General features: G+C 40.8%; 1 protein-coding gene across 1 annotated transcript in view; it reads left to right on the top strand.

Annotated features, from left to right (window-relative positions):
* The first annotated feature begins 6,924 nt into the window (after nt 1–6,924).
* Nucleotides 6,925–14,129, top strand: part of MEGF11 (multiple EGF like domains 11) — a 245,309-nt gene continuing 238,104 nt past the window's right edge. The window contains exons 1-2 of the mRNA XM_026040556.1: nt 6,925–6,972; nt 8,868–9,018. The gene's annotated coding sequence lies outside the window, so the exon portion shown is untranslated. The remainder of the gene's footprint in view (nt 6,973–8,867; nt 9,019–14,129) is intronic.

Raw genomic sequence — 14,129 nt, 5'->3', positions numbered from 1 at the left:
ATGCCATATTCCAGTAGTAGAACAGCTCCTGAGGAAATGCAAAGTCCTAGTGTGAGGGAGCCTCCCATGTGTTGGATTAGCCAGTACAGCTGCAGGTAAAAGAAAGTTATGGGGCTGGTGCAAACTGACCATAAAAGAGCAGACCCAGTTCTGTGGTTTTCCTGTTCTGTGTTTGGAGTCCCATGACATAACTACACTTCAGGTATTACAGCCTCTGCCTTTAGCAGCATATAAGAAAACAGAAGGAAAGGCTGGATTATTTTGATATRGTATAGTTGCTAAAAAACAGCATATTATTTTACAGCTTATTTCATCACTCCTCATTTTTTTCTGGTACATCCCATCCATTCAGTTTCTTTTTTTTGAATCTAATATCTCCCATTTTTGTCTGTTCCTTATCTTTTCTGAATCCTTTTCTGCTTCTCTGTTAGTTTCCTCAAGTCTTCAGCTAATGTCTCCCTGCTTGACAGATTAAAAAAAAAAAAAAGAAAAAGAAGAGTCTTGACTTTGAAAGAAACTAGAAAATCTTTGCAATGTTTGCAGCAAGCTGACCATTAAAATGACTTTACAGCATTTCAGCTTGCCAGTTTCATTCATGAAACTCTTTATCATCACAAAAGTCCATAACAGCATTTCCATTATTTTCTTACATGATTTTTCTTTTTGCCTGTATTTTATCAAGTTAGCTGCTTTTATTCAGGCCTGATTTCAGACCATAGGAATACCAAGTGGAAAATCCTTTCTGTAAGAGACTGTAGCTTTCTGTCTAATAAAGGATCTTTCTGTGTACCAATACATTTTTATATCAGTCTACCTTTCAGCTCCCCTTCTTTGTTTGATCCAATGGAATTACATGCAAGGGAGAACTTGGTGAAAGTTTTTGCTAGAGGAGCATGCATGTTCCTAACAGTGACCTTACTAAACCTTCCTTCCTCATTATTTACCAAAATCCTCTGTGGCTCTATGTACTGCTTCAGGAGCATGCATTAAAGCAAAGGCATGCAGAACTGTTGTTTCACATTAATAAGATAGACAGGATAGCTGGAGCATGCATTAAAGCAAAGGCATAGAGAACTGTTGTTTCACATTAATAAGATAGACAGGATAGTTATTTCACTAAATTAGTGTCATTACAATAAGCTAGGATTAAGAAGGACGATAGATTTATTTTCTTGTTTTTTTTTTTTCTAAATACAATACCGTGTGAGCATTCCAGTTCTTGATATTACATATTGCTTTTTTTCTGAATTTCTGTGTCATTAAAATAAAAAGAAATGGCAAACACAAACTGAGGGGTGATAAAGAAAATGACAAATAATATTAAATATTCTTGAAAACAACCTTATATTAAATTCTGGCATAGTCTGCATAAAGAGATTGTGACTCTCATTCACTAGAAATCTGCAAGAACAGGTTAAATAAATGTCTCTTAGGGAGTAGTCTAGATATAACCTGATCCTTGCTGAAGTAATTAAATCAGTGATTTCCAGACCTTTTAGACTAGCAGACCATTGTCAATGGTTAGGATTTCTCTCCAGACCACCAGACCCCCTAAAGATCAGCAGCTGCTGAAAACATAATAGAGAGAATGTTTGCAGCAATTGCATATGTTACGCTTTGGAAACAACTAGACATATTGATTTATTTGATACTTCCAGCCTCACACCTCTGTGATTCTGTACTGTTGCCATAAATCCAGGCAATGTTAGGATAAGTTTGTGATAATATATAGTAATAACAACTGTCTCAATTACAGCCCTTACTACGATCTCATTTGCTTGGCTAAGAAGTGCTGCTTGCCTGGGAAGGTCAGCAGGTTGTTTGCTTCCTGTTGAGCTCACTGGCAGGATAACAGCCACTGCCTGCCAGGCAAATGCATTTGTTTAATCTCTGCTGGTTGTGGATGAAAACATCCACTAGACAAAAAGCCCCCTTTTTTAAGAGCTAATTAGGACTGGCTGAAGATGGCTTCTCCCTTTAAACCCCGAAGTATCAATATTAGATGCTGCCGATACATACATATAACAAACATCCCAAAGCAGATCTGCTGTACGATAAAGTTTCCAATCTCTTTCTTTACCTGACAATACAATAGTAGAAGAGGGTAACTGCTGACCTCAATACATTGTAAGAAAGTGGAACCACGGAGGTGGGACATCCATAATTCTATTCATATAGGCTGATGGCAATCGTAAATTTGAGATTAAATGGAATATAGGAGAGATGAGGAGCTTCCTGAATTTATGTAAGATGGGTGAGAGAGAATTGCCAGTGGACAATAACTTTCTACTGCTATAAAAAGGCATATGCAAGGCCCAAGGGAGTTAGTGCAAAGCTTCTTGTTAATATTCGTGGGGTTTTGATCAAATCTAGAAGACAAAGTCGAGACTTAGATGTTTTGACTTTGAAACAAAGGCTCTGCTGAAATTGCATAATTTCTTTTATTCTCATTTAAACTGATGTGTGTTATTCATCATGGTGATCAGAACATGCTTTGCATCGCTGTGCTATTTCTGGTTTGATGATTGTGATAAACTTAGTAACCTTTTTACATCTTGTGAAGTTATACACTTCTTCAGGTCCTTCATTTTGCTTGTAAAATGCTTTTTAATGTTAATGGACTTTTGTGTCAATTAGAGATTATTGAGAAGATGATGGTATTTTAACAATACAGCAATTCCTTTAATACTGCTCCACCTAGGTCTCTTTCAGAGAGTTCTGTATTCTCCTTTTCTATGTATTGTGCATGTTCTGTTGCCATCTCCCTGTAATAGAGGGCTATCTGCTTAGTATCCTTAGGATTTGCAGGTTTTAATTAGAATGGATTTATGTTGATTAGAGTTGATGGGATTGAAATGCCATGTAGTTATTAATTTCCTAGTTTTAATTTTGCTACTTAGTCATATATTACCAAAAATATCTTAGAAATATATTTTCCCCTCATAAAGTGGCAAAACACAGAAATAAATGCATTGCAGTATGCAGTTGTTTTAAGAAGAAACTTTTGGCAGATACAGATTTTTTTGATTCTACCAATGCATACTGAGATGGATGAAAAGGAAAAGAAAGATTTGCAGCCAATTTTTCTTGGATTTTACTTGAAAACTGAAAAAGAACCACAATTTGTGGGAATTTCCATGAAAACTTGCGTGTTTTATTTTTTTCATTAAAAATGTCAGTAAGCAACTCCATGAAATTCCAAAATTTTATATACTGGCCATTATAGTTTTCAGATSTGTAGCATGTGCAGTATGTAGACCTAGGTTCTGTACAAAGATTAATGTTAACCAATACAAAGAATTCTGCTTTTGTTTTTGCAGGTAGGAAAGTGAGGAAATAACATGTTGTTGAGTTCAATAGTCATTACAGTCAATATAAAAATACCTTTTATTCTAGCAGGATAAAGTCTTATGCAAAATGGAATAGCTCTGCAGGAAGCTCATCTCTTCAGTGATGAATAAAAGCAGTTACAAAAGATCCCAGGTCAGATAAAAAATTGAGATATCCTCTTTCCTAAGGGCCCATGTGAAGTGCATTGAAGGTTAAGATAGTAGACATTCCCAGGATAGGTTTAAGGAAGTCCAGTTGGCAGAGTTTTGGACTAAAAGTCAAATCTCCCAGGTTTTATTCCCCGCTTTGTCATTGTAAATGTAAGCATTTCTTGTATTTTGTATCTCAGTCTTGCTTACTTGCCTATTTTGCTAAGACTGTACATTATTCTGAGTGTAAGGAAATCAAAACAAAGACCTGGTGTTTGTTAAGAACTTTGGYTGCTAATGCAAAGAAATTGGAATGGCTAAAGATAAATAAAGGCATAGAAAAAGGGTACAGTTAAACAAATATTAATATTCAGTGTTCACATTCAACTTGTTCTGAAAACTGTAAAATTCCAAGTAGAAATTTACTGTGAGGATAAATTCAGCTTCTTTCATCTTGTCTCTTCTCGATAGATACGACACCAGTGAACTCAAAATACCTTTGCAGGGCAGTTCGCTTTCCAGTGTGTACAAATAAAGCCCATTGCCACAATAGTTCATTTCCTACAGCTCTAAGTTCTGTCCTTAATATTACGGCCATCTGGAGACAGTTGTCAGAAGAAAACTGGCCGAGCTTTGTGATAAATTTGCCCCAGCATATTGAAAAGTACATGTAAATGAGGTGTAAATGAAGATATCTTATGGACTTGTTTCAGCATGCCAATCACATAACTTCTATCTGATTCAAWCCTTATTTTAACTTGATCTGTTTTAGTCTTGCTAGCACTTGGAATTCTGGTCAACCTTCTCTAGCAGGGAGTTCTCTGAGGGAGAGCAAGCTCTTGGCTGCTGAGAGAAGGAGCAGAACTGTAGGGGACCTGACTGTATTTTCGTAGGCAGAACTGAGTCTCATTCTTTAGTTGCTGATTCGGTACCCCTGTTTTACTCTGCGCTTGCCGGGGGATGTTCCAGCCTTTGGATTTCTGTGAAGGAGAAATTCTGGTTGTTTAATATTGTATCTCCTCACAGAGATGCAGTACTACTGCATTTTAACATGTACCAGCAGGTTGCCAATTCAGTCAAGCGCAGTTTAATGAAATGTAGATGTGTAGACCAAAGCTTTTTATCCTTTAAATAATGGTCATTCAAATAAGTGGATAAGCTCAGTGGATTGGTAATAGTCTGTACAGCTCTTCACCCTGTTAAAAATCTAGCTGAGAATGTTTACTAACTTTTTAACATCTGCTTGATACTGTAATGTTGGGAATCATTTGAATTCCTCCCCTATTCTTGATCCCAGCTAGCCAGGACTAAATGRAGTGCCTTGCAAACACACTGGAGCCTGACAGGTAGATTGTTCTCCAGCCTCAAAAGCTGTGGATGATGTGGTTRGAAGTTATAGTTTTCTTGCTGCTGGTGCTGTACATGTTCTCATGATTCAAGAAATCTTTAAGGCTATGCACACAGGAATTCTGACTAGAAAGATGACAGTTGCTGTTGACCTGTATGACACTGCAGTTAATTACGCATTATATGTGCTGCTTTTCATATTTTTTTTCATTGTGAAAAATGACTCCTTAATACACATAATGCTCATTAACATTAATAGGAAATTAGTTGTTCTAGAATGATTTTCAATCTATTTTGATATCCTTCTCTGATACTTACCAATACCAAGTGCAACAAATAAAAGGCAGAATGTTGTTCTCCTACAGCTGACGTGCTTGGGGATCCCATGTTTATCACATAGAATAGAACCTAGCGAAACTGTTTTCCTRCGCTCCAGGAACCATGCTGTTTGTCCTAGGAAGCTTCAGACTGTAATTTACCCTAGCTATTTTAACTTCTCAGGTTATGCTGATTTGTTCCAGTAGTTGATTTTTTTATACAACAAAGCTGTTTGCTACAGCAATCCTGCAGCGAGTTCCATTAGTGAGTTTTGTAAAAGACAGGTCTTTACTCAGTTACCTTTATCAKAAAAGGAGTAATAGCTGCATACAACTGACTTTCTTTTTGCTATTTTTACATAGTAGATCAAATTTCTCCCTCAAGTTATCAGTCACAATTCTGTTGAATTAATGATGTTTCTTCTATTTGCGTCATTACACAATTGCATTCTTCAACTCCACCAAAMTTTAAAAAAAATTATTTTTAATTTTTCATTATACTAGATGTAGCATAATTTTGTGCCCAGATCTAATGCAGATGCCTTAACTAACCATGCTTGCAGTGGCTAAGAATGGTGGTTGTATGAACATGACTAAGAGCAGCATTTTATCTCATATAGGATGAGCTATACACAGCTAATGAGTAGCCTGTACTTTTTTGTTGCTTTGTGCTTATTTTTAGTGTTTTTCATGTTGTTGTTTGCAACCAAAGTCTATGCTAATGGAAAAATAATTTATACAATTGAATCAGGCCCTATATGCTTATTATATGTCTATTTGAATTAGATGAATAGCTCCTGGAACTACTATGGACATTTCTGCTAATGTTATTCAGGACTCATGTTTTCTGATTTTCATCACCTGCCCTAGGACAATTTGTATTTATATTTGTATTTGGGAGAATGGGTCCATAATATGAACTAGGGAAATTAATGTTGATCCCTAAAATGGAACCAAGCTATGAAGGACATGTGATCATTTTTGAACTTCGTAGTGTACTTCTCCAAACTTTGTTGCTTTAACAACATTTCTAACATAGAATCAAATGAAGTGTAATTCCTATGAATGCAAGAATTGCCRTTCTAAACCAGATTAAATTCTTGTAATCATTACTTAAATAAATCAGGGAAATCAAACAAAAAGCATACAGAAGTTCTTCCAGTTAAGACTGTATTTTCTATAGTGCATACAACTAATATTTGTATTTGATTTGGATGTTTTGTTTTAGTAGAAAGGAATCAGGCACAAAAGAGGCCCACGCTATTATTCAGTATTATTAATGATGTTGTCTACTCTTAGATTCTCAAAAACTAGAAAACTAATAAATTTTACATATTGGAAAAAAATCATAGATAAATCAAACAAATAAATTCCTTAAAGTATTTAATATGTGTTAAGAGGACAGAATGATAAATTCAATATTGAAAACCAATATCAAGTTTACAATTATGTACCATTTATCATCACTGATTGCATAGACAGCATATTATTGCAGAGAGCAGAATTATTCATAAATGAAAACCCTGAATGGTTCTACAAAAACAAGTTAAAACTCACATTATATCTGTAAATCTTTGTGTTTCTTTTCAGGCATCATTTTCAATTATATTTTGTTCTTTCAGAAACAAATCATGCATGCTTAATTTCTTGAACTTTAATACTAAATGTGAAATAATCGTAGGGAAGCAAAACTGATGCTTTCGCAAACCATAATAACCTGAATCAGTATGTTTTTATTTTCTCAGGTCCAGTTCTACCATAAGGATGCAAATAYCTTCTGGAAAATGAAAAAAATGGATAGGAGCTAGTCTTGAATTGGACAGGTAGAAGTAAGCAAACAAAAGCAGTAAAAAGTGCTTCTGAAAGGTGATTTGACATTGAAAAGAAAGCATGTGCAAATGGCAACTTCTTAGCAGATCTATTCCTAGGGTGAAATTCTGCCCCTCCCAAAAGTCAGTAGCAAAACTCCCCATGAGTCCAGTGTTTTCAAACTTCCATTGCTTGTTTGCAGGGACAGACGGTACCCGYCGGCTTCTGTGAAGGAGAGCACTATACTCCTTAAACTCCTGTCACCCCAGCCGAGCTGCAGGAGAGGCAACTGAATTCTTTCCCAGCTCCTGCTTTATCAGCAGAATTATTAAGTAGTTTTCTGTTGCAGAGTCACTTTTGTAATGCACACTTGCTTTATTTTCAAATTCTTCTCTTGGTTTCATGTTGATGCTAAGGCTGCCCAGGGATAACTGAAGACTTCCTTTTGCTACATTCCGGTGGAACTGCAATAATTGARCTTATTTTGTCTTTGGATTTTGATAACTTATTCTGATTTATCAAGCACGTCTAGCTAACCTTGAAGATTCAAGTTGAGTTTACAGGTTTATAACTCTAGGCTAGACTCATCAAGTTAACAATAATAACAAAAAAGCTAGAGCTCTGCTTATATCTTTAATATCTTTTTCTACCAAAGTAGAATCAGTGTGATGCAATATAATGCTGTGTATTTTTACTAAATCKCTTTCAGGAGGAGGTATCAATATAAATAGGGACTAAAAATAAAGGAATACTGTTCTAGTCACCCCCCTATGTAAAACAAATCCATTGACAGATTCACCAAGTACTATGGACCTTCAAGTAGGCACAACCATGGCGTAAATTATGCTTTGCAGACTGGTTCTATCTTTATACATTTCAGACAGCATTTTTGCTTTTAAAATGAAAGGCCCTGGCTGGAAATGGGTGTCAGTGCTGAGCTATAAACAATGTCCTGACTAGATAGTAACTGGTGTTCTTAATATCCTTATACAAACAGCAAAAGCTAATTGCCTCYATTCAATAAATTAAGTTCAAATTTAATCAATATTCAATTTTATTAAATAATGAACATAATTTAATAAATAAACAGCATTGCTAATTTATTATTGATGTCAATTTTTAGGATGTTTGTGAAAATAATTAAAACCAGGTAGAAAAAGATGAGAATTAGTTCACCTCAGGCACCAGCACTGCTGCAGGTCCTGGTCAGGTTGTTTTAACCCCAGCTGATGAAGAAAAATGGCCTTTCAGGAGCTAGTGAGAAAGCAGGGCTGGGTTTGCAAAAAGTAAGTGAGGAAGCCACCAGTCACTGCCATATTCATGTAATCTCCCCTGCCTGGTCTCAGAATTTAGGTGGCTGATCTAGTTCTTGGGAAGGCCACAACATGGGACAGAGCAGCAAGGGGAAGGTTAGGGACTGCAAAGCATGAAAATGGTTGGAATGCAGAAGTTTATCGGGAGGTCAGGAGACTGCAGCAAGTCTGTCGTGGAAATAGCGAAGCAATTCCGGCCAAAACTGCCTTTATTCGTTTAGAGCCTCTGCCATCACTTGYAATCATGTATAGGCACGTTACCCAGAAACACACAGTGCAGGACAAAGGCTTTTGGCAGCCTCATGTATAGGTAAAATATGATATAATGTGGTGATTGGTTATGTGGCTACAGGGACAAAAAAGTTTCATTTGCCATTTTGTTATGTTATCAAAGAGGGATTTGATCTTACCTTTCTTACATACTGAGTGATGAAAAAAATGAGTCAGGCCCTCTATTAGTTGCTGCGATCTGCAAACGAGAGATCGTATGTAGCACTGAAATTGTTTATTTGCTCATGAAAACACTTTTGAAAGAATCTTCTTTCAAAAACATCTTGGTCTAATAATTTTTATCATGCATTTATAACTTCTTGTACTTGCAGGGGGAAATTAAAACCATGGGTGCAATTTTTCCCTGCCCGATGCCTCCTGGTCCCCTCGATGGCACGGAGCCCCCCTGAGAAGCACAACAGAGCAGCCCATGGACCAGCACAAGGGCAGATGTTCCGGACGGCAGGGGATGCTAGAGAAGAGGTAATTTTTTCCATGGCGCTTTGCTCTGCCCGTTAGCACCCCCTCGGCCTCGCCTGCTTCCTCCCTGCAGCCAGGGGCTGTTTGCTGTGCACGGAGCCAGGCAACGGGCGCTGAAGTTTGCGCGCTCCCTGCCGCGCGCATCCGCGGCGCTGGGGAGCTCCCCGCCCAGGAGGGCTCGCTCCGCAGCCGCGGAGGCTCCGAGCTTCCCCCGTCTCCCGCGCCCCGCAGAGCCGCCGGGTGCTCCTGCCTCCGGAGTTGGCTTCTTCCTTCCCGCGGGCACTCCAGGCTGCAGCCGTGGGATGCGAGCTTGGGTCCGTGCCTCCCGCTTCTCTTTAAGGTATTTTAATTGCATCGGGCGCGCAAGGCAAAAGCAAAAGCAAGACGCGCACAAAACCCGCGGCGCCGGCGCAAGGTCCCCTCCCCCGAGCAACAAACGGTTAAATCGGTAGCCGGATGCCAAAACGGCCATCACCGACCGAGCAAGCCCCAAAGCGGCCAGAGCCCCGCGAAGTTTCTGCGCTCTGTGTCGGAAGGTAGATCGGGGCGCCCTGCCCGCCACCCCGGAGCGGCCGCCGAGCCGCGGCCGTGGCTGGCGCCGCGCTGGGGACTGCTTCGCTCTCGCCCCCACCCCCGTCTCCTCCTCCTCCCTCCCCCGGGGGCTGCGGGGAGGCGGGTTTAAGGTGGGTCGTGTGGCCGCGGCAACTTTGCCAACAGAGCCGGAGCGGCGGCCGGAGTCCCCGCAGCAGCAGCAGCGCGCGCCCGCCTGCCCTGGGCAGCGGCCCCGGCTCGGCCGCCGCCGCCCGCAGCTCCCGCTGCAGCCCCACGATCCGGGCCGGGCCCGCCGAGGTAGGTGCGGGTCGGGGCGGGCTGAGTGCTGGGGTCTGCGCCGCTGCCCCTGCTGTCCTTCGTCCCCTTGTGCTGCTGCTGCGGGGCCAGCAGCATCCCTGGCATGGGCAGGTTGCAGAGGAGAAGCCCTTTTCCCTGCTCCTCCTGGATTTGCCTGGGYGTCCAGAAGCCCTGGGAGGAGGGGGAACTGTTCCCCAGCCACCCCTGCCKGTCCACTTTCCCGGAGCATCTCCASGTTCTCGGTGGCGCTGGTACAAGTGCTGATCTAGGAGAGCTGTATGTGTGCGGGGAGGTCTTACTGCTTTATCAGGACTCTGCCCTCACAAGTGAAGCCTCCACCGCGTTGGTTTACTGGGGCAAACTGGTCRGCATGAACTTTCTTCTGGCTGCAGGAGGCAGGGACTCCAGTGCTCCCCTGTGCTTGGTCACGGCACAGCTGCAGTGGGATTCCCGGGGCTCCTGGCTTTGGGGAGCTGGTAGGACTCGTTCCGGAGGTGACGTGTTGGACCCTCGGACACTCTGGAGTTACTGTGGTGTGACTGGCAGCTGCCAAATGCTGCCTCCTGCCTGGACTCTGAGCACCCTGCCCTTTGGGTCCGAGCAACATGGGGAACTTTGGGGGTRCTGGATGCCACAGCATCCTTTGCTGCTCTGCTCCAGCGCCGCGCAGGCGACAGCACCATGAGTCGCTGCCTGGGATTGTTAATGCTCCTCTGCAGCYGCAGGCATGTGCTTGGTCCTGGAGGTGCACAGCAGATCTGGAGCCATGGCAGCCCCCTCTCAAAGTGTCACGGGGTTAGATGTTTAAATAAAGCCTGTGATTGTTCAATAGTGGTAAGTGCTAAGGGTTAACCCCAGAGCTAGAAGGAAGTCCAGAGTTTACTACTGGGAAGTTTACAGTTCATATCTTTGTGACCTGTTTTGGAGCATAGGTGCATAATAAATAAGCTAACTAGAGTCTGGCAGCTTGTTTTTCCTCTATATCCAGTCAAGTGGGGGAGACCCCCTGTCATGGTCAGTCCTGTATGCTAGGAATAGAAATTCCAGTCAGATGAGTGGGTGTTAGATCTCTTAATTTCACATTATGAGGCTAAGTAATTCTGTGAAGATTTCTGCTGGGGTATCCAAGTCTGAAATTAAATTCTTCTGGTACTGTCAGACTTCTCTCAAAGACCAGCAAAGCTTTTCTGTCCCTCCCTCTGTTTGGACCTTTCATGTTTCTTATTAAATCACACAAATTTTCCTTCTCAAAGTAACATATGATGGATGCGCTATTTTTGGTGTATTCCTTTGCAAATTAAAGTAGTATTTAGATAAAGTGAATAAACCAACTAATCCTGTCTCATCATAGGATATGATTTTCTGCAATCATTTACGAACTGAAAAACCTGGTCTTGAAAAATTTTATAAGTTTACCCTCAGGTGACCTGATCTAGAGTCTACTGAAGTTAATATAAGGCACCTGCATTGGTTGTACCTTAGATGAGTCACTAATCATGAGCACATGTGTTTAAGGATTATCACCTGTTTGCAGAATTAGTCTTAATGAAAGTTCATGAGTTCTTATTTGTCAGCAACAACCTCAGGAGACTTCACTGTTCAAASTGCTGAACTTAGGAACTTAGGTATTTCTTTTTTCTGCCTTTTACTAACATCCRAGTGAATTTGCTGCTAAACTGTGAAAATCTCATGTGTAAAAGGTTTTTGGCCATGTGGTGACTTACAACTTTTCACAGGAATGGGGGGAGGGGGGTTACCTTTCTCATGTCGTCACCTGGTCATCTACTTTAGAAAATTCCATAATTCAATTGAAAAGAAAGATGGGCAGTGTAAAGTGTACAGATACATTATGTTCCTTTTGAGATACATCATGTTCCTCTTGTGATTTTAATTACTGCAGACGGACTAATTTAATCTCTTATTTTTTCGATTAAGTATAAATTAGTAGTGAAAAGTATCAAATAGAAGCCAGTCCTGTTGCAGTAAGTTGCATATCTATGAGTACATTGGGGTACTCAACCATATTTAGTCTGAATTCTGCTTTAACTTTTATCTAGCTGACTTAATATTTAAGCAAATGTACTGCAAAACTGTAAATCTTTGAAAATAGACAATTACACTGAAAGTGTGAATGTACCCTCAAGTACTGTCTGTACAAACTATTTCTCTACACAGCGATCACAATTCTTGCTAACTTTCTCTGTGAAATCATTTCTAATCCCATGCTCCTACAAAGCATGTGTTTGGTTATTGTTTTCAAAAACTTGTGGCTTGAGCTACTACTTAAATATTGTCTTTATGATAAGACTTTGGTTGTTCAGTTTAGAAAGAAAAGTGCTGCATACCATTGCATGCTAAAAGACTTCCCTATAATTGCTACTTTTGGCAGTACTGCTGTGCAAATCTGTGGGGCAAGAATGTAAATGGAGTGTTTATACAGTTCACAATTACTTTATATAAAAACTATGAGCTCTTCYGTCTTCCAGCTTGGGGGCTGCAGGCCTGGGAGGCTGTGGTGCCCACAGTAGTGACACCTGAGTTGCAACATGAATGCTCGCTATGGTCCTCCACTATATATTTCAGGTTCATATACAGTATGTGGGGCGCTCCCACAGACTATCCACCCGGTAGCACTCGTGGTTTGAATTTATAGYTATTTATATACCTATTTCTTATAGTGATTTTTATGCAAATATTTCAGGGCTAGTTTCCTCTTTCAGGACTGTGCTGCTGGGTGCAAGGTTAGGTACTAGCACTGCCCTGCTCTGCCTTGTCTTTGTGAGACTAATGCTGAGGGTCGGCACTAGCCCTAGTTCAGAGCCTCTCTGAGTCTCAGGGACCCTCACCACTGATGGTGATGGACTTTGCACCACACTGTAATTCCAGGTAGGATTCAGGCTTCAGTGTTATTTCCAGTTGTGTAATATATCCTGCTTGGCTTCTGGTTGCTGCTTCAGCAAGGCACCTGTTGTCACATCTGATGCCCTGTGCAGGTATCTTGGTAAATTTGGAATCTCCCAAATAGCACTTGGCATCTGTGTWGAGGCAGCTGAATCCTTCCCTGGTTGTCTCACATTTTACATATTAGTCATTTCAGTAATACCTGAGATGAAGGAAATGGTTACAAATTACCGCTATGAATAAATGAGTTACCCCCTAGAAGGGGTTGTTCAGATGTAAATGGAAAAAGATTAACAAAAAAATCAACCTCATTGTACTGTACAGGCTGACTGTACTGCTGCAGAAATTGGTACTTTGCACAAAACCAATTGAAAACCACAGTGAGGAAGTTTTGTGTGGTTAGGAGGGAGAGATGAAAGCATCTGTAGAAAATTAAAAGAGCTACTCTGAAAAGAGACAAATCCCAAGTAGAATCAGTTTTAAACATTTCCAGATGAATCCCACTGTGTGATACTTCAGTCATTCCTGTGGGTGATCTATGGTTGCTGTATATAGAGAGGAAGGATTTTAAACAAAATCTTACAAAACGTGTTCCTTACCTTAGGAATCTAACTTTATTTACAAGATTCAGGAAGAGACAATATTCCATGCCCTTGTGATGATCCGCCTCAATAGCTGTAAAAGAAAAAGCTGCAGCTCAGTRTGCGAGATGCTCAGCCAGCATGTCCAAAGACAAATCCAGAATCCTCAGGATATATGTCCTTACAAATACTTGTATATGAACAGTAGCACCAAGCCCTCCAGGCACTTTCTCCTGTCCGGCTATCCCTCTGAAGGGAAAGTACGGAAATTTGTACGAAAAAGAGCTTTTCTCTTACAAAGAGAGCAAGAGAGATGCAAGATGAAGGTYACCACTTAGCCTGCTCACAAAAATGCAGCAAGAAAGTGGAGCACATCCAGCACGCAGGGGATTGCAAACAAGGCCGGAATTGGGAGGCCTAACTTTTTGTTGTAAAGAAAAAAAAAAGAAGGGGGGGGGGGAGCACTGAGAATTAGCTGTAGTAACAGGCTGCCCAGAGAGGCTAACGACTGGATGGGCATGAGGCCGAATTGTGCTTGATGCTAGAGAGATTCTCTATCTACAAGAGCAGGAAGACAGACTAGCTGAGTGGTTAAAAGTCTGGAAAAAGTGATTCTGTGCTCTAGCTTCACATACTTCATTTCAAAGGGTTTTTAACCCAACATATCTTAATGAGCATTAGTGGTCACCATGAACAATAATTTAAAGAATTGAAAACGCACCACCAGGAACCTGCCAGAACAGATAAATTAAAGGTGGGTTAAGTGTGACATCTAGGAGTCTC

Source organism: Nothoprocta perdicaria, unplaced genomic scaffold (genome assembly GCF_003342845.1).
Source record: "Nothoprocta perdicaria isolate Ctin4 unplaced genomic scaffold, notPer1 scaffold_26, whole genome shotgun sequence".
NCBI classification, from domain to species: domain Eukaryota; kingdom Metazoa; phylum Chordata; class Aves; order Tinamiformes; family Tinamidae; genus Nothoprocta; species Nothoprocta perdicaria.
Note: the sequence above shows the minus strand (reverse complement) of the source record. Positions and strands in the feature narration are given on the sequence as shown.